This window comes from Macrotis lagotis, chromosome 1, assembly GCF_037893015.1.
Source record: "Macrotis lagotis isolate mMagLag1 chromosome 1, bilby.v1.9.chrom.fasta, whole genome shotgun sequence".
NCBI classification, from domain to species: Eukaryota; Metazoa; Chordata; class Mammalia; order Peramelemorphia; family Peramelidae; genus Macrotis; species Macrotis lagotis.
Genome location: NC_133658.1, coordinates 791964599 through 791988795, shown reverse-complemented (window position 1 = coordinate 791988795; position 24197 = coordinate 791964599). Strand labels below are relative to the sequence as shown.

The following is a 24197-nucleotide window of genomic DNA, read 5'->3' as shown; positions in this document are numbered from 1 at the left end:
ATTACTTTAATTGTCTCCTGTGCTGGGTTCACACTTTTCATTTTTGATAACAGTAATTTGGTTTTCTTCTTTCTTTTTTTAATCATATTAACCAAAGGTTTATCTATTTTATTGACTTTATTCATTAAATCAACTCTTAGTTTTATTTATTAACTCAGTAGTTTTCTTACTGTCCATTTAACTAAGTTTTCCTTTCATTATTAGAATTTCTAATCTGGCATTTAATTGGGGATTTTTCATTTTTTCTTTCTCTAGCTTTTTAAGTTGCATGCCAAATTCATAGATCTCTTTCTCCTTTTTATACATGTAAGCTTTTAATGATATAAAATTTCTCCTAATAACAGCTTTGGCTGTATCTCACAAGTTCTTTGTATGATCTCTTATCATTGTCATTGTCTTTTATAAAATCATTGATTATTTCTTTGTTGTTTGATCCACTCAGAACAGGTTGTTTAAAGTTGAGAGATATAAGCTATCAACAACCTAGACAAGGAATGTTCTTATTCATTAATGATAATAGAAATGCAAAGCTGTCATTAATATGCAAATTGTTTTCCCCATTCTGTCTATTGCATTTTGAATTGGTTCATACAAGTCTTCCTAATATTTCTCTAAATCCATCACATTTGCAATTTCTTATGGAGCAATAGAATTTTGTATTCCATTCATATACCATATTTTTCCTTTTACTCCTCAACTGATAAGCACCCATCTTAGTTGATAAAGCAAAAAAACAAGTATAAATATATTTGTCAATATGAGTCTTTATCTTTTATCTTTAATCCCTTTGTGGAATATGGCAAGTAGTACTGTTGTGGTTTTAAAGAATGTAAATATAGGCAGCTAGATGACCCAGTGGATAGAGCACCAGTCCTAGAGTCAGGAGTACCTGAGTTCAAATCCAGTCTCAGACACTTAATAATTACCTAGCTGTGTGGCCTTGGGCAAGCCACTTAACCCCATTTGCCCTGCAAAAAAAAACCTAAAAAAGAAAAGAATGTAAATAAAAACTACTAACTAATGTATAATTTTAGATGATTGATGATGAATAATGACATCATACTCTACACAGTAGCTAGCAGATATTAGGGACTTATAAAGGTAGTTTCTGGAACTTTAGAATAAAACTTTTTTTTTTCAGATATCACCAGTGTGATGAGTTGTTTTTGCTGTAATTACTTATTGTAAGGGTTTTTATAGAATAAAATGATTGGTGAAAATAGAGCTGCAAAAACAAAGACAAGACAAGACAAGCATAGAACAAGCAAATAAACTATTTTATGCCAGTTCTTGTTATCTCTTGCATTAATATATTCAGTTTCTATCTTCCTGCATCTCTATTTGTTCCTCATTGTTTCTTTTCACCATTAGGCAGAGATGATGAGACAGAAGCTCCATCCAAGAGTGCTCGGAGTATGCCCCAATAATCCCCAAAGAAAATAAAAAGAGGCTACTGAATCTTTGTGAGAAGAGCAAAGCCAAGTAAAATATAGGGAAAACTTTGCCCATCTTGGAGATTTTAAGTTAAGAATGTTGTAGTCACTTTTTAATGAAGTTGTGGAGCAGCAATCCACCCAAAATGAAAATATTCAAGAAGTCAATGTTTACCTCAGTCTAGAAGTTCAACTCTTCATCTACTAATATAGCTTTAATAGACCAAGATGAAAAGAGTTAAGAGAAAATGAAAATGGTGGAATATTGTTTCATATACAGGTAAATTCTTGGGTTTTTTTTTGAAGCTGAGGAAATGGGATGAAAATCATCTAGAACTGAAAGGCAGACTGAATTGCAGAGAGGCTAAAAAGGAAAATTTCTAAGAAATTAAGTTTAAAAAGGAAGCACATTATTTTAAAGTCCTAGTATGGAGACTAAAATCAAACAATTGTGAAGGAAGCACTTGGAGGAGACATGTCAATGATGCAAAAAAAGAATAAAAGAGGAGGAAGATGTCTGTAAATTTATTAAAAAATACAACTTCACTTCTTTCTGCTTTCCCCCCATTACTTTGGGATTTTTTTTGGGGGGTGGTATTTGATTTATACTTATCTGTGCATATTGTAATTTCCTCAATAGCTCTATGAAGGAAATTCTGTGATCATTTTTTCTGTATATTCTTAGTGATGCAGAGAATCATAAGCAAAAGGAATATTGAAATTAATTGAAAACAAATTTTGCAAATCTTTTGTTTGCACTATTAAAAATCTTCACTCTTCCTCTATCACTCTGTTAAAACATTCCATCTTGACCTCCAGTTTGACTCTGACCCCTTTCTTAGTGGTAAAGCAAGCTAGATTACATAGGCACTGAAATATACATCACCCAGGCCAGAATCAGAGACCCTCAACCCCTCCCCAAAAGGCAAACTCTCAAATTGCGGACTTTGGCAACTCCCAAGTCATCAACAGTTTCCATGGACCCTGAGGGGGGATTAAAAGAGATTCTGGTGGAGGCTCAGCCTCTTTTTGCTTTCAGAGGTCTACTTAATCTTACAGCTTGACTGCAATTCCCATGGTTTTATTACTTCTCAAAAAATCTCTATTTTTTTTATCTGCATTCCTGGGTCAAGTAGTGATTCTTCATAGGAAAACACCAAATCACTGCAACTTTTCTTAGTACAGTGTCTGGTACAATTTAATATTTTTTAATTGAATTATATTGCCCTGAATTAAAAGATATGTCTTTTCAATTAATATTTAATTCTTTTGAAAATTTTTCTGTAAACATTGAAATTTAGATGATTTTGAAGCAGGGAAATACCACATTGATCTTGAAGGTGTATGGGATAAAGTTTTGAGATTTCTTTAGTAAAATATTATAGATTTAATTTGGTTAACTATGTGCCCTTCCTCCCTTGACAAAGCAAACTGACTTCATTTTATCTGTTGATGTCTGGAGAATCATTCAATTCCTGGGACTAAAGAGATAATCCGGTTTTGATTTGAATTTTATGCTCTTTTCCCTAGATTAGTTTGCTTTCTTTGAATTCTATACCCCCTTTCCCTAGGGTAGTTTTCGTGTTTAGATTGTATGAACACATTCCTCATTAATGAGGGTGGGTCAGTTGGGGGGGGCAGGAATTGAGTTAGCATAAATGTGATTCTTGGGCCTTTTGCTTTTGCCTCAATCTCTCTTAACTGATTGTGGCCATTTCTCAGAATAAAGCCTTCTCTTCATACCTTGAGAGATCTCCAAAATTTATTTAAGTGGCATTTGTCCCACACAAAGGTCATACCCGTCAGGACAGTAAAGCTTAGTATCTAGTCTTAGTATCAATGTCTTAGCTACTCCTTTTGGGGCTGCCCCTGTGGCATACATATTGGAGAATATCTGGAGTAAGTTTGAAACCACTCTCTAAGTACCACACTTGTCCCATCCACCATAGAAATACATTTAAACAAGGTCACTTTCTCTCTCTAAATTTAGAACCATGGACTCTAGCCTATGCCGCTGAAGTAATACAGTTGTTGATAAGATAGAAAATAGAAGATTTAGGGTCACTGAAAAGTGAAAGAATTCACATGCTCCTTTTGGGATTTTAAAACTGCTCAGGATTTTATTATGAAATATAGCAAAGTAAACTGGTTAAAAAATTTTTTCCTCCCTATGGGTTGAAAAGCACTTTAGGTCAGGGTGAGTAACAAAAGGCTAGGCTCCATTGCTTGGTAGACAGAAACAGAGAGAGGGAGATAAAGAGAGGCAGGGATAAAGACAGTCAGAGAGTGCTGACTGGACCAGAGAGGACTGACCAGGTTAAGTTTGAGAGAGTGTGTGTGTGTGTGTGTGTGTGTGTGTGTGTGAGAGAGAGAGAGAGAGAGAGAGAGAGAGAGAGAAATGGAAAGGGCAGGTAGCCATGAGGCTTGGCTTAGTCTGGCCTTATGGCATGGGGGAGGCCCATGGTGCTCCATGTGGCCTAAGAAAGACATGAGAGGGGTGGTTAGGTGGCGCAGTGGATAATGCACCGGCCTTGGAGTTCGGAGCACTTGGGTTCAAATCCGGTCTCAGACACTTAATAATTACCTAGCTATGTGGCCTTGGGCAAGCCACTTAACCCTGTTTGCCTTGCAAAAACCTAAAAAACAAAAGAAAACAACAAAAAAAAGAAAGACATGAGAAAAACCCATCCTGCTGGATGGAAGTTAGAGTCAAAGAAGAAGAAGAAGCAAGAAGTGGTGGTGCTTCCAGTTAAATACCCTTCCATAGTAGGTTGGACAAGGGGTGGCACTTGGGGAGAGGTCTTGCACCTTGGGTCAGGTATCTTCTACCACATTAAGTTGTAACCGAAAGCTCAATAATAGGATAAACAGATGTATTGAACAAACATTTTAAAACTGCACATATCCAATAAGTAATTTTCAGTAAAATTTTCTGTCTTGACTTTAGCCATGTTTAGATTGAACAAGAATTGTAGCTGAAGAATGGATCTCTCCTTTAAAAAAAATAGATCAATAGGCATTTTCCTGATATAAGCAGCCATCCTCTTATTTCTTCTCACTAAGGGAATTTATTGTGATAAAGAATCAGATCCCACATTAAAAAAAATGCTAAGACTAAATACTTGTCAATTATTTAAGACTTAGAAGATAAGACCTCCAGTTGCTCACTCTCATACTTAATTATGGTGCACCTGGAAAGATTATGGCAATTTGCCATTAAGGAGTAGAGAGGGACATGAAGATATGTTCCCTTATGTATTAGATGTCCTTTACAGGCAGAGATTCCAGACTATACTTTTCAATGAGTCAGGTTCCAGGTCTGCCAGGATAGTGCTTCCCTTAAGGGAATTTTGCTGCAATTGAGGCTGAGATCATTCTCTCAAAGACCATTTTTTCCATCTGCAGTATTAATGACTTCACTGACATGTCGTTGCCTTTCTATTTTAACATATCTGATGTCAGACAGATCAATTATCAATATATTATAATATAGAAATTGCCTGTAACTAGAGCTTCAGGAGACTTGAGCACTAAGGAATCAGTGTGGTGGGCTGTCATTTGGTATGAGATTCAAAGGAAAAAATTATAATTGAATTGTTGCTTATGCATCTAAGGACAGTACTGTAAATGGAATACAGTAAGCAGAATTTGAGATGTAAAAATACAATAATCCTAGTTCACATTTTAGAAGTGAATTTTTTATAACAGCAGCTCTTTGCAATGAACCCATTTAGTTATTAACTATGGTTAAAATAGTTAAACCTCTTTTCCCTAGGATATTGCCCATTATCTCCAGATTTCTCTCATAACAATTCACTAGAGATTGCCACAGAGAAATCTCAAATTATCGTTATTGTTTTATCTTCCTCATATTAAGTAGGTGCTTTTACCTCAAAGCAAACAATCACAGTTTTTATATCATATATATATACATATAATATATATCAAAATATATATAAATATATATATATATATATATATATATATATATATATATATATATATATCCAAAATAGTCTCAGTTTACATATATGGCTAGAAACTTCTATACATAAACTTTTTTTAACTACTAGCTATATTCAAAGTATAAATTATTACTTAATTCTTTAAAACCATTAGAACATCTTAGATGAGGGGCAGCTAGGTGGCGTAGTGGATAAAGCACCAGCCCTGGAGTCAGGAGTACCTGAGTTCAAATCCTGCCTCAGATACTTAATAATTACCTAGCTGCGTGGCCTTGGGCAAGCCACTTAACCCCGTTTGCCTTGCAAAAATCTAAAAAAAAAAAAAAAAAAAAAAGAACATCTTAGATGACTTCACATTTCCAACATGCGTTATTTCCCAATGTAATAAAACAATAGTAAGGACAACCAGGTAATCGAGCCAATTAACATATGAATTATTAAATTTTACAAAACATTACATTATTTTCTATTATTTAGTAATATTTAAAATCCTAGTGGTGGTCTTGGTTTTGATATTTCCCTTTCTTCATCCTTACAAATTAATCAGGTATTAATTCCAGGCTTCAAATAGCTTATATGTTCATAAGAGATAACTAAATAATTATTATAAGTTTGCAAAAGCAAATCATATAACTGATAAATATTTTTTCCATACTTTAGTTACAGACCCCCACAGACACATCAGCAGAAAACATCCCACAAACAGGATATACTTTCCAGGTTTCTGTTCACTTGTCTGCAATTTACATGAGGGAAGAAATCTACAATTTTTTTTATTTCTTTTAAAATCAAACATATAATTACTAACTTACATTAAACATAAGATATTTAGGCTAATATCTCATTCCCTTAGAACAAAACCAAACAATGAAGAGGTTTTTCTTATTGACCTCTATCTCAAATATGCTTTTTTATTTTTTTCAACTAAGAAAATGTGAATTCCCAAGGAATTCATATGACACATATGATAATTTTTTTAAAAAATCCAATTAACTCTTACTTTTACCATGGATGCTAGGCAATGGTACAAGGTTTCAAACTGATACATGTTAACCATAATTTTCTTAGGTTATAAATGAAATAGCAAGGTTAATTTATAAATAAAGTTCTATTCTACAGGATCCCACCAAAAACCCCATGGGTTGATAGCATCCCCACCAATGCCAACACTGATGGAAAACTTTGGGGGCATTTTATACAGAAAGAGCAAAGAATAATAAAAACTGAATTAGATAATCAATAAGCTTTCACAAAGATGACAAGGTTTTACCATATGATTCCTTCAAATCTTATAATATTTTCTTAAAATTCCTATTGACAAGAATCTCACTTAGGCTGGAGAGTAGATATTTTACAAATAATAAAAGCATTTTCTCTCTCCTTATCCAAAATGTCTCTTGAGTTTTGTTGAACAGGTAAAGAATTCACTAGTGCCATCACTGAGATGACCAGATAGTATTGACACAGGCCAATCTATATTGTAGGAAACAGGGCTTACATAGCAGAGACAATACATATTCTTATTTTCAAATAACAGATGTTATGTAGATTTTACTTTTAGTCTTATGTATATGTTTATATTCCCTTCCATAAGCATATGATGAGACAAGATTATTACAACTTTTTTCTTTTACCAACAAAAGGCCTTGTGAGATTGTTGACAATGTATTATCAATATTAATTTAACAAAAAAAATAGGATCACAGAATTTAATACAGCATTCTTTCCCAAAAGAAATCAGTAAATATTCCTGATAACATATATATTATTCAATATGATAGATACATTTCCAAGTTTCTTCACATACAATTAATCCCAGTTATATATTTTTCTTCTTAATAACATATCAAATTCCCAAATTTGTTATAGAACTTCCAAATAGCTTGAAATCAAAGTATGCTTCAATTTATCATTTTTCTTTTTAACCACAAGGTGGGAAACCTTTCCTATCAAAAATCTTCCAGTCCCCTTCCAGTCTCTTGAGGTCAATATGTCTTAAACCAAGAGAATTTAAATTTATCACCAGGACAATTACAAAGAAATGAGCAATGTTTTTGTAAACCTGAAAGAATACTTAAAGTCTCAATTAATTAATATAGGCTGATTATTATTGTCAATCAGTATCAGTTTAACAAAAATCTTAGTTCATGTGTATTTTGCAATAGTATTCATAACACAAACCTTATCATTTATACACTTAAATTTTTTTTATTTACTTAAGGCAATGGGGATAAGTGACTTGCTCAAGGTAACATAGCTAGACAATTATTAAGTGTCTAAGGCTGAATTTGAACTGAGGTCCTCCTGACTTCAGGGCCGGTGCTCTATCCACTGCACCACCTAGCTGCCCCATAACTTATACACTTGAAAATGTAAACTATAGGTCTCAATTATTTCTTAGTCATGAAAGCCAGGAGCAGCTCATCTTCAGGTTGTGCTGAGTTTATTTATTTTCTTGTTTGAACCTGATTTAAAGTAAAATATAGTCTTTGCAATTTATAACTGAGGTCAAATAGTATTAAAATTCCCTAGTAAGGAGGTAGGCTCAAATCCTAACTCCATTATTAATTGCTTAACTTCAAATTAACCTTTTTTTAAAAAAAAACAATTAAATCCAAAGTAAAAGAATAACATTTTAACTCAGTTAACAATTAGGAATTATATCAGATTTGAATTAAACACACAGAGGAGTTTTAGACAGACACACACAGACAACTCTTTTGAACAAAAGTAGACTTCTCTGAAGTTTCTGGACAGCCTTATCAAAATCTCAAATACAGAAATATTTTCCCATCTCTCCAGGCTAGTGAAGATTTAAAAAAAAATACACACATACATACAAATATTTATATTATTAATTTTGAATTGTGCCAATTAAGACTAGTCAAAAATAATTTTTAGAATCAATTAGAATTTCTTGAGGAACCTCATATTACATTAAGATTGCAGACCTAGGGGGCGGCTAGGTGGCATAGTGGGGGGCAGCTAGGTGGCGTAGTGGATAAAGCACTGGCCTTGGAGTCAGGAGTACCTGGGTTTAAATTCCGTCTCAGGCACTTAATAATTACCTAGCTGTGTGGCCTTGGGCAAGCCACTTAACCCCATTTGCCTTGCAAAAACCTTAAAAAAAAAAGATTACAGACCTGGAACATGGCTCATTGAAAAGAATAGTCTGATAAAAAACAATACTATAAGCAAATTAGAAGATCAAGAACTAGTTTACCTGTCAGATCTATGGAAAGGTAAGCAGTTTATGACTAAGGAAGAAAGGGAGAACATCACTAAAAACCAACTAGATGATTTCGATTACATTAAATTAAAAAGCTTTTGCACAGATAAAACCACTGCAACCAAGATCAAAAGAAATGTAGTAAACTGGGAAACAATCTTTACAACTAATGTTTCTGACAAAGGACTCATTTCTAAAATATACAGAGAACTGAGTCATAACTTTTAAAAAAAATCATTCCCCAGTTGACAAATGGTCAAAGGATATACAAAGGCAATTTACAGATGAGGAAATCAAAGCAATCCATAGTCATATGAAAAATTGCTCTAAATAATTACTTATTAGAGAAATGCAAATTAAAGCTTCTCTGAGGTACCACCTCACACCTCTCAGACTGGCCAATATGACCAGAAAGGATAACAATCATTGTTGGAAGGGTTGTTGGGAAATCTGGGACACTATTACATTGCTGGTGGAACTGTGAACTCATCCAACCTTTCTGGAGAGAAATTTGGAACTATGCCCAAAGGGCAACAAAAATTGCATGCCCTTTGATCCAGCAATACCACTACTGAGTCTATACCCTGAAGAGATGATGAAAAGGGTAAAAACATCACTTGTACAAAAATATTCAGAGCAGCCCTGTTTGTGGTGGCAAAGAATTGGAAATCAAGTAAAATGTCCTTCAATTAGAGAATGGCTTAGCAGACTGTGGTATATGTATGTCATGGAACACTATTGTTCTATTAGAAACCGGGAGGGATGGAAATTCAGGGAAGCCTGGAGGGATTTGCATGAACTGATGCTGAGTAAGATGAGCAGAACCAGAAAAACACTGTACAACCTAACAGCAACATGGGGGTGATGATCAACCTTGATGGACATGTTTATTTCATCAATGCAATAATCAGGGACAATTTGGGGCTGTCTGCAATGGAGAATACCATCTGTATCCAGATAAAGAACCATGGAGTTTGAACAAAGTTCAAGGACTATTCCCTTTAATTTAGGGGAAAAAAAACTGCTATCTTATTGTCTGATCTTATTATCTCTTATACTTTATATTTCTTCTTTAAGGATACGATTTCTCTCTCATCATACTCAGTTTGGATCAATGTACAACATGGAAACAATGTAAAGACTGACAAATTACTTTCTGTGGGGGTGAGGGAGGGAAGTGAGATTGGGGGAAAATTGTAAAACTCAAAATAAATAAAATCTTTAATTAAAAAAAAGAAGAGAATAGTCTGGAAACTTTGTCTGTAAAGGACCATCTAAAACATAAGGGAACATATCTTCATATCCCTCTCTACTCCTTAACAGCAAATTACCATAATCATGCCAAGTGCACCATAATTAAGCATGAGAGTGAGCAACTGGAAATCTATCTTCTATATCTTTAATAATTGGCAAGTATTTAGTCTTCAACATTTTTTAAATATAGGATGTGATTCTTTATCACAATAAGTTCCCTTAGAGAAAAGAAATATCAGAATGGCTGCTTATATCAAGATAATACCTATTGATCTATATTTTTGACTATTTTAAAGGAGAGATCCATTCTTCAACTACAATTTTTGTTCAATATAAATATGGCTAAAGTCAAGACAGAAAATTTTATTGCAAATTACTTATTGGACATGTGCAGTTTTAAAATGTTTATTCAGTACATCTGTTTATCCTATTCTTGCGTTTTTGGTTACAACTTAATGTGACATCCATTAATGAATCTGTGTTATATTGGAACCCATGTTCTCATGAAAAATATTCTGATACTGGCTTAGGATAATAAAGTATAATTCTTTCTCTTTATATACCTTCTAGTTTTTCTTAATCATTGGACCTCTATTGAATAGCTTTCTCTGTTGAAATCTCTGTCTGGTTTTGCTTGCTCAAATTTTTTCCTGAGTTTTGTTTCTCAAGGTTATCAGCTGTACATCTCCAAAAGTGGACCTCTACAGGATGCCAGTCAGCTGTGCTAATCCTGATAGCAATCATTCTCTGGACCCTGCCTCAATGGTGTTCTCACTACAACACATTCATCTCCAAAAGGACCTTGGGGGAGGGGCATGATGCAGAGAATTATGAATGCAGTTTAATGCTGTTAAAATCTTATTAATTGTGGAAGGCTGTTTGCTCCTGAGATGTAAATTTACCTTGTTGTTTGTATCCTGTCTCCCATTTTCGCCTTCACTTAACCTTAGCCATAGATCTGATGTGACAGGAAATGACATATTGAACTTGGGAATCATGCACCTTGGGACAGGAAGGACAAGTGTGTAAGTTGCCATTGAAAGATACCTCACCCAAGGTGCAAGACCACTCCCCATATACCATCTTTTATCCAATCTACTACAAAAGATTATTTACCAGGAAGTACTGCCATTTCTTGCTCCATCTTTGACTCTAACTTCCATCCAGCATTATAGGTCTCTTAGACCACATAGAGCACCATGGGTCTCCCCCATGCCATGTGGCCAGACTAAGCCAAGTCTCATGGTTGCCTGTCCTTTCCAATCTCTCTCTCTCTCTCTCTCTCTCTCTCTCTCTCTCTCTCTCACTCACTCAGGTCCTCTGTCAGGTCCTCTCTCTCTCTCTCTGGCCCAGTCAGCTCTGTCTTTATCCTTGCCTCTCTTTATCTTCCTCTCTCTGTCTCTGTCTCTGTCTGTCTACCAAGCAACTGAGCCTAAACTTTTGCTATTCACCCTGTCCTAAAGTGCTTGTTGAACCTTTGGGAGGAAAAGCTTTTTTAACCTGTTTACTTTGCTATATTTCATAATAAAATCCAGAGTATTTTTAAAATTCTGAAGGGAATACTCAAATTCTTTCATTTTTTCAGTGGCCTTAGATCTTCTCTCAGTGGCAACAATATGACCTCAGTTTCATGTGGCCAATTTATGTTGATCTAAGCTTTTCTTTTCTTCTCTCCCAGGCTCTCTGCCATTTCCTTCTCCCTTCTTTCCACTACATATTTTCCTATTTTTTTCAGGCTTATAACTAAATTCTTTCCTAGAAAGGAAAGTTGTTTCTGTAAACTGCTTGTGCTTTTCAAGTCTATGATGAATTTTACAAGTCTGTGAATAAAGATCTGAGTTTTTTTTTACAACTCTGGGGTCAGTCACAAGTTTTTCACTTCCAATAACTCTATTCTTTCTCTAAGGGCAACACCCAATTTCCCTGCCACCAATCTAATGTATTGAGGAAGGACATCCTACAGCTCATTAGTGACTAGTACATGATAATCATTAAAGTACATTCTCTAGGTCACCGATTCCCTGTGTATCCCCAGACACCCTGTGTCTTATTTCCCTTGCCTGTAGACTGCGTTAATGACATATTACCAAGGTCAGAGATCTGGAACCTAGGACAGATTTGGAATAGTTATGTAGATCAATTATATGAATAGAAACTCGGTGAAAAAAAGAGCAAATGAGAGTGAAGTGATGCTCTTTTACATGTGATAGCATCATATATAAAATATGCATTGAATTTCAAAAGTTATCTAACTCCTTTATTTTATAAATGAAGAATGCCAGGTTAACTACCTTTCTTTAGATCATATAATTCAGATTGTAAATACTATTTTAACTTCAGAAACAGTGCCCTTTCCACTGTAACACCACAAACTTCATGTACTTCCCTTTCTTATATTCATCTTGTGTTGGAGTTTTGAAACTTCAAAACTGACTTTTATAAAACACTGCTAATACTGATGTCTTCAACAGCTTCCTGGATCCTTTATATGGCTTCTGAAAACTTCTTAAAGGTAGAAATTATTTTTTGTCTTCTAATCCAAAAGAAGTCATATATAATGTATTGAGGGCGTTATTAATGAGTTGCTAATATATAATCACTGTTTCCACTCCCCATCCTTCTGCATCCCCATTCTTGGTTTCTGGTAATTCCTTAAAGTTAATACAGAGCTCTGTATCCAATATTTTAGGTTCTGATCTTTTTGAAATGTCAAAAGTCTAACCTGTACCCAAATCACAATTCTAGAACTGCTAAATAATTTGGTTTCTCTCAAGTCAAAGATTGATTTTTTGTGTGGAGGGAAAAAATACAGATTGTTTTATTTGCATGGATCTGGACATAGGAAGTCCTGAAATCTCTACAGAAAGTGATGGGTGGTAGTACCTTGTTATTCATGGAAATACCTTCTGTCATCAGATGTCATTTATCTTGCCAATTACAGAGATTTCTATATATTTTAAATTTCAAAATAAATGGAATTTTTTAGGTTTTTGCAAGGCAATGGGGTTAAGTGGCTTGCCTAAGGCCACACAGCTAGGTAATTATTAAATGTCTGAGACTGGATTTGAACCCAGGTACTCCTGACTCCAGGGCCAGTGCTTTATCCACTGCGCCACCTAGCTGCCCCTCAAAATAAACGTTTAATCAAAAAACTTCATGAGAGGGAAATTGTCAGTGTGTCATCCTCCACGGGAAGTGTAGACCTGGTAAAATCAATAGAGGTGATATTATCAAAAAATTATTATGTATCCTTGCATCATGAATTTTTGAGTTATAAGGGGACATGGAGATCTAAACATAGATAAGGAAAACTAAAATCAGAGAGTTTAGGTGACTTGCCATCAATCACATGGATAATTAGTAGTGGTCATGTCTTTTGACTACTTTCCCCCCATCAACCTATTTTCAATAAAAATTCAATAATTTGGCAACTTGGACTAGTCCTCAAACTGGAGCATGCTGAGCTCCCTGAGAATGCATCCTCAAACTCAGAAGAATTCATTGTCCCCTACAGCCATGCTACCTTGAATGAACTCCCAGGACTCTCCTCCCTCTCTCCTTCAAAAGCTATGTAATTCAACATGGGCAGTATTTGTAGGATCAATTCCAAATAATAGCACTGAAAAGGCCTATTTTTCCTGGTTTCATGTGCTGACTGCAGGTATCCTCTGTGGTGGACAGAGGCTAATGCATTCCTGAAAGAACTGATCATAACTGCTTCTTTTCTTTTCTTCTTTTTTTTTGTGCTACCATCCTGAACTCTTTTTTGAGCTGTGGTTGATTGCCATTTCTATCTTAGAAGATGAGTATACTAATTACTATAAGGAATATACAGAATAATTTAACTTCTGTTCGAAATAGAGGAAATATTAGAAAGGAAAAAAATGTTATGCCAAATAATATTTTCTTCTGTGCTGGCCTTGCATATCCTATGGGCCTCTGATTTCCATCCCATTGTTATCTAGTTAAATAGCTCCCAAGGTGGTCACCTGGAAATTATACACTGAAAGCTATTCTACCAAAATGGAATACTGAGATGTAAATATCTCAGATCCTTTCCCAAACTCACCCTGATGGCTATACCACTATAAAGGAGTACTGAGGTATAAATCCACTAAGATAGTAAGAATTGCCTCAACCACTTCCCCCAACTCCTCCTGCCCTGCTTCTTTATATAAACCTGGATTTATCCTCTGCTGATTGCTGCTATCAGCCCAGTTCCAAGTACCTTGAAACTGTCCCTAATTTCTCTTTTTTATGCTTCTCCTCCTCTCTATGCTACTTACACCTGTTGGAAACTGCTGTTATCGGTTCTCATACCTGTTCATAATTTACCTCCTATGCTACTGCTGTTGCTGCTGCTGCTTTTCACCTAATAGCTTTTGCTGATCATTCAACTTTACTAACCTTCTCTATTTACTTAGCTAAATCTCTAATACTGTTTAATACCTTTACATTGTTACCTTAACAGAAAAACCTTTTTTGTCCCTAAATACTTTTGGGTCAAGAGTTAAATCTTCCATGAATTCAGTCACACATTTTCAAACCTGAAACGAAATCACACCCCAATATTTTTCTCTTCATCAAGTTGATTTTTGTGATATTAATTAAAGAAAACATATTCGATGTATAGGTAGATGCCATCTAATATTTTATGGTTGTGTCTTCCAATAAAATAGTGCCTCAAATTTTAAAAGGTTACAATATAATTACCCTTATTATTTCTTTGCTTTTATCAATTAAAATAATTATATCATGATATGGTAAGGGGAGCCACAATTTAAGTTTTACTTTAGATAAGATTAATTCTCCTCTAGCTAATTTAAGAATATCAAATATGTTGAGTAACTTTGAAGGAAGGATAAGATGTATTTGGAAGAAAAAATATGTTTGTAATAGAAAGAAAAATGTCAGGGAAGGATTCTCATCCTTTATTCTGAGATGCTGTGCCTGGGTTAGAGGAAAGAATTACAAGAATAGGACTTAGAAGATCTAAATTCCAGACCTGGCTTTTGTATTAACAATGTGTTGTACAAGTCTTTTGAGATTTAACTTCTTGTCTATAAAGTAAGAGGATAGGGAGATGAATTATATGTTCCTACCCCTAATTCATGTTCTAACTTTTTGTGAGCCAGTGATTTAATCTCTATTTCTTGAACTGATTCCATTTGCTTATCTACAAGGGGTCAATCAGTGAGAAGGAAACAAATAGTGTCATAGTAGGCCACTAGATACAGTTAAGTTCTGCCTTCTTCACCTGCCAGTGATTTTACTTTGTCTACTTCACCTGCTCATAGATTGTCAAACCATCATGCTTGTTATAATTCAGCAGTACCCCAGATTTACAACAGGAAAAGAGCAAACTTTTTTTTAATTTTTTTTATTTTTTAAAGTAACTTCAAGATTTTTATTAATTCAGTACAAATTTATTCAGTACAAATTATTCAGTACAAATGACTAAAACATACAACATGGAAAAAACCTTCAATCTCTGCAAGTGGTAGGATGGGGGTTTCCTCATAGCATTAAAATGTGGCACCAGGTGTCCCCTCAGCTCACCACACAAAGGGAAAAGCAGCCAGGAGTACATGTTTCTGGTTCTAATTTCAGCCATTTAGCAAAGGTTAATACCCGATTCTTCCATGTTACTTGGTTAGGCGGGGACTTGGGATGCATAAGAACATCTTCTGAATTTTCAAATTTTCCTGGGACAAATGAGGGGAATTCACCAGAACTTCCTTCATCAGAATACCCTTCATTTGCCCTGCTAGGGGGTTCATTGGAATACCCTTCACTTCTACTCCACTCTGGGTCATTGAAAGCAGACTTGGTGGCACCATTAACCAAAATGGAGGCTGAAGGTGGAGCTTCATGATCTTTTTGTTGACTTCTTATTTCATGTTCTTTGTGCTCTTTGTCCTTGTCTTTTTCTTCTATAGCTTCTTGACTTCTCTCTACAGCTTTTGTGAGGTTGTGTTCTGGTTTGTGAAGGTCTAAGTCACCAATGTGACTTCCTTGTTCCAGTTTGAAGTCATTGCTGTAGACATCGGCACAATCATCATAGCTATCACTATAGCTATCACTATCACTGTGACCACTTCCACTGTCATGCAGAAGCATGATATTGCTGTCATCAGAACTGTCACAATTGTTATCATTGAGGTGTTTATTGTCAGTCTGATAGGCAGGTGGGAGGTCAGGAGACCTAAGCGCATTTTCCAAGTCTTCAAAATGTTCTGAGAAAAGCTGGGGTGGCAAAGAAAAGTCCACGAATTCTTCAGTCATTTGTTCACTTCCACTATTCTCTGGCTCACTTAAAACTGACATAGTTGCACCTAAGACCAACATGGAGCCTGAGGATGAGGCCCCAATTTCTCCAGGGAGTTTACTTGATTTCTTCTCTTCCTGTAATTCTATCTTCTCTGCCATTTCCATGTTTTCTCTGCTTTCTACAATTTCTTCTTTGGAGAGCTGAAGCATAGCTATCAGGTTGAGTAAGTGGGAAGAAATTGTAGTTCCCCCCCCTGCCTTACAAGTTGGACTTTGATAGCCTTCCAGGAAGCTTCTCAGTAAGGAAATGGATTCTATTAGAATCTCTGCTCTGACCAAAAAAATCACTCAAGGGCAAACTTTTTAAAAGTCATTGTAATAGGTGACCTCTAATATCTCTTTCAACAATGAAATTTTGTCCTCACTACCAATTATGTAGAGAAGCACATAGATATAGGGAAAAGTTAGTGGACAAGAGTAAAAGGATAAGGAGTTTTGATCCTGTCACTTCTATTAAAGCATTCCTTCATTCATCCAATTAGTTAATCAATATTTTTCAACACCTATTATGTGACAAGGACTTTGTTAAATGTTGGGAATACATATATATAAGTCAGAAAATCCCTGGATAGAATGTTGTGCCTGAAGTCAGGAAGACTCATTTTCCTGAGTTCAAGTCTGGCTTCAGACACTTACTAACTGTATGACCTTGGGCAAGTCACTTTACTATTTGCCTCATCTGTAAAATGGAGAAGAAGAGGGAAAACCACTCTGGTATTTTAGCCAAGAAAATTGTAAATGAGGTCATGAAGAATCCGACACAATTGAAACAACTAAACAATGGCAATAAACTCTCGATGAAGTGTTCACAAAATTTTAATATCTGTATAGCTATGGGGAAACTTCCACTGCCAGAATAATAGAGTGAATCCTCCAAAGCCCTCCCAAATTCCCCTCAAAAAGCTATAAAATTGCCTCAGAATTGATCTAGGAGCAAGAAATCTGATAGGAAAGGTCTGTTCCATTGGAGTGAGAGGAGACCAGCAGCAGCAGCAGCAGCAGCAGCAGCAGCAGCAGCAGCAGCAGTAGCAGCAGTAGCAGCAGTAGCAGCAGCAGTCAACCTCACAGCAAGAGTCCTGAAGCAAGGCTCCAAGCCTGGGCAATCTACCATCCAGGTCCACCCTCCTGCAAGCCAGCAGTCCCCTAGGCAAGTCTAAGCAGTGCAACAAGGTGAGGAGGACCACCCATCCACCCAGTCCAGTGATGACAGAGTGGAGTGCCTACTGTACCTGGTGTGCCTGCCTCCTGGCTTAGTGCAGCTCTGCCTGCACCAATTATGTGGAGAATGCCTCCACCACTACCTGAAGCTGGAGATCAGTGAGAATTAACAGCCAGTCATGCTTATGCACAGTTAGAAGAGTTAACACTGTGCTGCAACTTGGCCTCAGACTGGACTGTCACTGATGCCCAGAGCTGGGTTGTACCTATGCCCTTATTGCCTATGTCTCTGCCTGTTGCACAAAGTTAACCAGCAAAAAAGAAGGCTGCCAGACTTAATTCTGCTACCACTGCAGGCAGATATGGCATCTGAATCAAATGTGCAATATGGTCCATTGGCAGAGGATACAGACTCTGCATGTACAAATCAAGGACACTTCAGATTTCAGTTATGGGCAAGAATCCAGGACTGGGGATAATATCAAGCCATGCCCACACGGCAGCACATATATCATCAAGATGATGATGGGAACTGTAATCACATGGCCTGTGCACTATGTGACTGTGAGTTTTGTTAGTTTTTTTTTTTTATCAGACTTACATTTACTCCTCCCCTCTGGCTGTATGTTCTGGGGCAAGAAGTCATGGAGTGGTAAGAAAAAGACACTTTGGCAACTGGGCACCTTGATTGTTGCTCCATTGAGCATTTCTCTCATTGCTGTAATTGTCATTTCTGCCTTGGTCATTGGCCTTGATGTTTATTTGACAGAAAGAAGCATAGCAGGTATGAGGGATAGAAGACTTCAAAGTAGAAAAGAAATTTAGCCATCACAAGTAGTGTGACCTTGTCAGTCATTGCATCCCTGTTTATTACTGCTCCTAACATCCCTATTATGCTTGCATTTGTTTATGGGATAGTATCCATTTCTCTCTATCCCAGAGGAAGTTGTGAAATTAGCACTGCCAATAGAGACGGTGTGAAAATTGAATTCTATGAAAATGATTGTCCCATTAAAGTGACTGATACCTGACAAGTCCTGAAGACCCCCAGCATTGGGGAAATCACCATTAAAGGTCTGACCAGGGGGCTAAGTACCAGTGGGAGCTCACTAAATGGACAACTAAAGTGCAACAATCCACTTTGAAGTCCTCTCAGAGAAATACAAAGTTCTCTCAAGTGGCAAGGGAAAGTTGAGCAGGCTAGTAATTCAAGCTAATATCCAAAAGGGAAATTTCCCCAAGACATGGCCAGTCTTTGTGTCATTAGTGATAACACTAGCAAATCCATAATTAGTGACAACAATAGGCTGATTTCTTAGTCAGTTCCTACAACCCCCAAGATAGAGAGTTCCACAATATGTAAATACAAGAGGACATTGAAATCAAACCTTGCCAATATCAGCTGATCAGTGGAAGTAGCACAGAAAACTATCTATACATTCATACTAAAATGGCAGAAAATGAGGAAGACAATAAAAAGAAGTCACCACTCAAATACCAAAGATATGATCATAAGGAATGCATTGCCAGCAAAACCCAAGGCATCACCTTTGCACAGCTTGAGTGATGTGCCATACTTTGCAGTTGATAATTGGGGCTCCCCTCACTCCCAAACTGCAGCCCACTCCCATATTCCTTGAGCCAGAGAAGCACAAAGCCAAGTGTCCCTAGGAAACCCTCTGTCCAAGCAGAGGGTCATGAGGTCTTGAAATGGTCTTGAAGTTGGAAGGTGTGGAAGTCAGAGTATAAAGTCAAAGGTTCCTGTATGAAGATGCACACTTGTATCCAAGAAACTGCATTTCTTGGAAACTTTTTTTAGCTAATATATTTTATTTCAAATGATCTCTGGTTCACAGGTTTATTCTAGTGTATCTCTAGGAAAGATGTTATCTCTTGTAAGATAAAACATGGAAATTTTACCCCATTAATTCTATCCTCCCTGTCCCTTCCTTGCCCCCTTTTTTTGGTTTTAATTTATTGAGTATGTCAGGTATGTCAGAGTTCTAGGGAAAACCAGCACAAAAACCTTGAATCACATAAAAACACCAAGTCACTAAAAAGGTAGGAAAAATGAACAAACAACAATAACTTGACTGTAGAAAGTTACTATGGTGAAAGAGAAACTCAAAGTATAAATTTAGTAGAGGGCAATAATGTCAAATGGCTACATGTGAAGCCTCAAAGAAAAATGTGATTTGGGGTGGCTAGGTGGCGCAATGGATAAAGCACCAGCCCTGGAGTCAGAAGTACCTGCATTCAAATCCAGTTTCAGACACAATAATTACCTAGCTGTGTGGCCTTGGGCAAGCCACTTAACCCCATTGCCTTGCAAAAACCTAAGGGAAAAAAAATGTAATTTGCTCTCAGGCCCAAAATGGAATTTCCAGAAGAGCTTTAAAAAGATTTCTTTAATCTTTATTTTTATTTTATTTTTTCCCTGGTTACATGCAAAAAACAAGTTTGAACATTCACTTCCAAAACTTTGCATTTCAAATTCTCTTCCTTCCTCCCACCCTATTCCCCTCATGTAAAACTTCCACAACAGTCATGCTGTGAGAGAGAGAGAGAGAGAGAGAGAGAGAAACCTCAAGAAAAAGGAAGTGAAAAAAATATGCTTCAATCTGCTTTCAGACATCATTAGCTCTGTCTTTGGAATGGATAGTGTTCTTTATCATGTCTTTCAGAGTTGTCTTAGATTACAGTATTGCTGAGAAAAGATAGGTCATTCCCAGCTGATCATTCTGTAATATTGCAGAATGTAATTTCCCATTGCATCTGCTCATGTAAATTTTTTACTAAGAGCATCCTGTTCAACATTTCACATAACAGACCAGCATTTCATCTCAATCACATATCGTAATTTGTTCAACCATTTCCAACCAAACAGCATCACCACCAGAAAAGAACTACCATAATTATTACTATACATATAGATTATTTTCTTCCCATATTTCATCTCTTCTGGAATATAGCTATAACAGTCACACCACCAGGCCAAAGTGTAAGCATGGTATTATAGCTATTTGGGCATAATGCCAAATTGTTCTACAGTATTGTTGAATCATTTCACAACTCCTTCAACAGTACAACAACGTCTCAATTTCATTACATTCCTTTCAGTATTTGTCACTTTCTCTTTCTGTCCTATTAGCCAATCCAATAGGTATAAGATAGTACGTCAGAATTATTCCAATCTACATTTCTCCTATCATTAGTGAGTAAGGACATTTTTAAAAAATGATTTTAATAGATCGCATTGATAAGCTTATCTGAAAACTGTTCATATCTCTTGGTCATTCATCAATTGGAGAATGGCTCTTATTTTATATGTTTGACTCAGTTTGCAATATTTGAGAAATGAAGTCTTTATCAGAGAAACTTGTTTTAATACATTTCCCCACTGTTACTATTGCTAACTTTATTTCCTTTTATCCTATTCCCCCCTCTCTACCCCTGTTCAATCTATTCTTTCTCTTATTTTAACTTTTCCCTCCTCAAAACTGTTTTGCATCTGACTACCCCTTCCCATAATCTTCTTTCCTTTCTTGTCTTCAACCCCCATCCACCTGTTTCTCCCATTCCTTTCCTCTCCTTTTTCCTCTAGGGTAAGATAGATTTCTTTATCCAGTTGAGAGTGTGTATTATTTCCTCTCTGAACCAAATCCTAAGAGAGTAAGGATCACTCATTCTCCCTCACCTTTCCCCTCTTCCACTCTACTGCAAAAGCTCTTTTATGCCTCTTTTATATGAAATAACTTATCCCATTCTATCTTTCCCTTTTCCTTTCTCCCAGTACATTCCTCTTTCACCCATTACCTCCATCTTTTTTAATATATTATCCCTTCAAATTCAAATCCCCTTTGCCTTGTCTATATATGCTCCTTCTAATTGTCCTAATAAATGAGAAAGTTCATATGAGTCATCTGTATCATCTTCCCATGTAAGAATATAAGCAGTTCAACATCATTAAGTCCCTTATTATTTGCCTTCCCTGCTTACCTTTTTTATGCTACTGTTGAGTCTTGAATTTGAATATCAAATTTTCTTTTCAGCTCTGGTTATTTCATCAGAAAAGTTTGAAAGTTCCCTATTTCATTAAATGTCATCATTTACTCTAAAAAAGTATATTCAGTTTTCCTTGGTAATTGATTCATGGTTTTAATCCAAGCTCTTTTATCTTCTGAAATCAAAACTCTAAGATCCATTAATGTAGAAGTTGCTAAAACTTGTATTCTTCTGACTGGCTTCATTATATTTCTGGCTGCTTGCAATATTTTCTCCTTGATGTGGGAATTCTAAAATATTCCTGGCAGTTTTGACTTTGGAATCTGTTTCAGAAGATGATTGGTGGATTCTTTCAATTTCTATTTTACCCTCTGCTTCTATATTATCAGTGCAGTTTTCCTTAATAATTTTTTTGAAAAATTATGTCTAGGTTCTTTTTTTTGGTCATGGGATTCTGGTAGTCCAATAATTTTTAAATTATCTCCCTTATATCTGTTTTCCAGAACAGCTATTTTTCTTCTAGTTTTTCATTCTTTTGGTTTTGTCTTAATTCTCTTGAGTTCTTATAAAATCATCAGCATCCCTTCAATCTTTCTTTATTTTAAGGAACTATTTTCTTCAGTGAGCTTTTGTATCTCCTTTTCCACTGATTTTTGAGGCAATCTTTTCCTCATTGGCTTTTTGAAACACTTTTCCCATTTGGCTCAGTCCAGTTTTTAAGAAATTATTTAAGCTACTGACTCAGTTTTCATGATTTTAACACATCACTCTTACTTCTCTTCCCAATGTTTCCTCTACCTCCCTTACTTGATTTGAAATCAATTTTTATTTTTCTAAGAGAATTTGGATGCAGTAGCATTGACTTAGTTATTTTTTAATATTCATTTTATATTTCCAATTAGAGGTTATGGAAATTTTTTGACATTCATTCACTTGAATATTTATAAGATACACATTTTTCTTCCATCCACCATTCCCATCTTTCTCCCTTTAGGAGTGAGGAGTCTAGTGAACATTGCACATGTAACTTTGTATTTAACATGTTTAAAGACTAGTCATTTTGTGTATGAAGAATTAGGAATAAGGGAAAAGAAAGAAATCCATGATATGGGAAGGAAAAACATAAGAGAATTTAAAAAAAAAATGTGTGTATCTCACTTCAGATGTGTTTCTTATAAACAACATATTGTAGGATTCTGGGTTTTGACCCACTCTGCTATCTGCTTCCTTTTATGGGAGAGTTCATCCCAGTCACATTTACAGTTGAGATTACTAATTCTGTATTTCTCTCCATGCTATCTTCCCCCATTTATAATTTTTTCTTTCCTTCCTCTTATTCCTCCTCATCAATGTTTTGTTCCCTTTCCCTTTAACTTTTCTTTTAAGTTTTAAATTTAACTTTACTTTCACTTTCACCCTTGACTGATAAGTCAAGTCCTCCCCTTTCCCCTACCTACTTTTCTGTAGGATAGGATAGATTTTTAAACCAAATTGGCAATGTATGTTATTCCCTCACTGGGCCAAATCTATTGAGTAGGATTTACTCGGTGTTCACATTCTCCCTTCTTTCTCTCTACAATAATAGGCTTTTGCTCCTATTCACCTGTTGTTATCACTAATACCTTCTCCTAGAGTAGTCCTTCTTTTCATGTTTTTATTATTTTTTTACCCTGTCTTGTACTTACAATCCCTTTGTCAAAATAAACTCCTTTTATCTGTCCTAATAGAAGAACTATTCTTGAAGGTGATTTATTGATGCTTTATTGTTTGATAAGCAGCATTGCTTCATATTCTATAAGTATCCTCCCCTCTTCTGTCTCCTTAGAAAAACACTTCTCAAGAGTCATAAATCACATCAATTTATAATCATGTTATATCTTACCCCCCTTTTCAAGTACCCTACATGGACACATAATCCTCAAGAACCAAAGCTTTATGCAATGCCAAATCATTTCATGAATCATTTATACCTCCCCCCAAGTCCACCACCTACAATTGTAGCCAAAGTGTCAAGCAAAGAAAAAATATCTTCATGATGATTTCAATCCAGTCCCTCTAAATACTGTCTCTTTCTTCTTCTTCTCTATAGTACTCCAACCATAGCCCTACAATCCTCCCCAACCAAAGTATCAGGTATATTCTCTCCCTCTGTCCCTTTAGCACCCCAACCATGGTACTAAAACCCTTGTAATATAATGTATGGATTAAGGCAAGACCATTTTCTAATCTCTTTATGTCAAACCCTTCTAAGTATGCTTCCTCCCTCTGCCTCTGTTGTATTACAATCCCACTTAACTAAGGTATCTGGTATAGTAAAGTCACTTCTGATTTAATCATGTATAGAATCTTTGAATACTATAAATATTGGAACACCCTGAAGGTCTCTCTTATGAACTTTAGCGTTGATTGTATGATTTGGGAGACACTGGCACAGAACTGCTCAACATACATGCCCTCATCAGAGAAAGTGCTAAGTTTTAAGAGTAAGGAGACTGAAGTAAAGTAGTTCATAGGAAATGTGAGATACATAAGTTTAGAACAAACACCTCAAGTGTTCTTCTGGACCATTTGTGCCTGACCTGTGGTAGAGCATCCCAAGCTCACATTGGTTTGATCAACCACAGTTTGATACACTATAATTTGTCCCAAACATAGTGATTTCATTTTGATTTTTTTCAATAATGATGGACAACACCAACCATACCAATATCCTCTGTTGAGTTCACCTGTCCACCAGGGGATTCATTCAGCTCAGAAAAGAAAAGAAACATGTATACACTCAGGTGAAGATGCTAGCAGGACAACTAGCTTATTGGTAGTATC

The 24197-nt window shown here is 35.9% G+C and overlaps 1 pseudogene; it reads left to right on the top strand.

Moving 5' to 3' along the window:
• Positions 1 to 16897: 16897 nt before the first annotated feature.
• Positions 16898 to 18936, top strand: LOC141507089 (E3 ubiquitin-protein ligase RNF19B pseudogene; annotated as a pseudogene).
• Positions 18937 to 24197: the final 5261 nt, after the last annotated feature.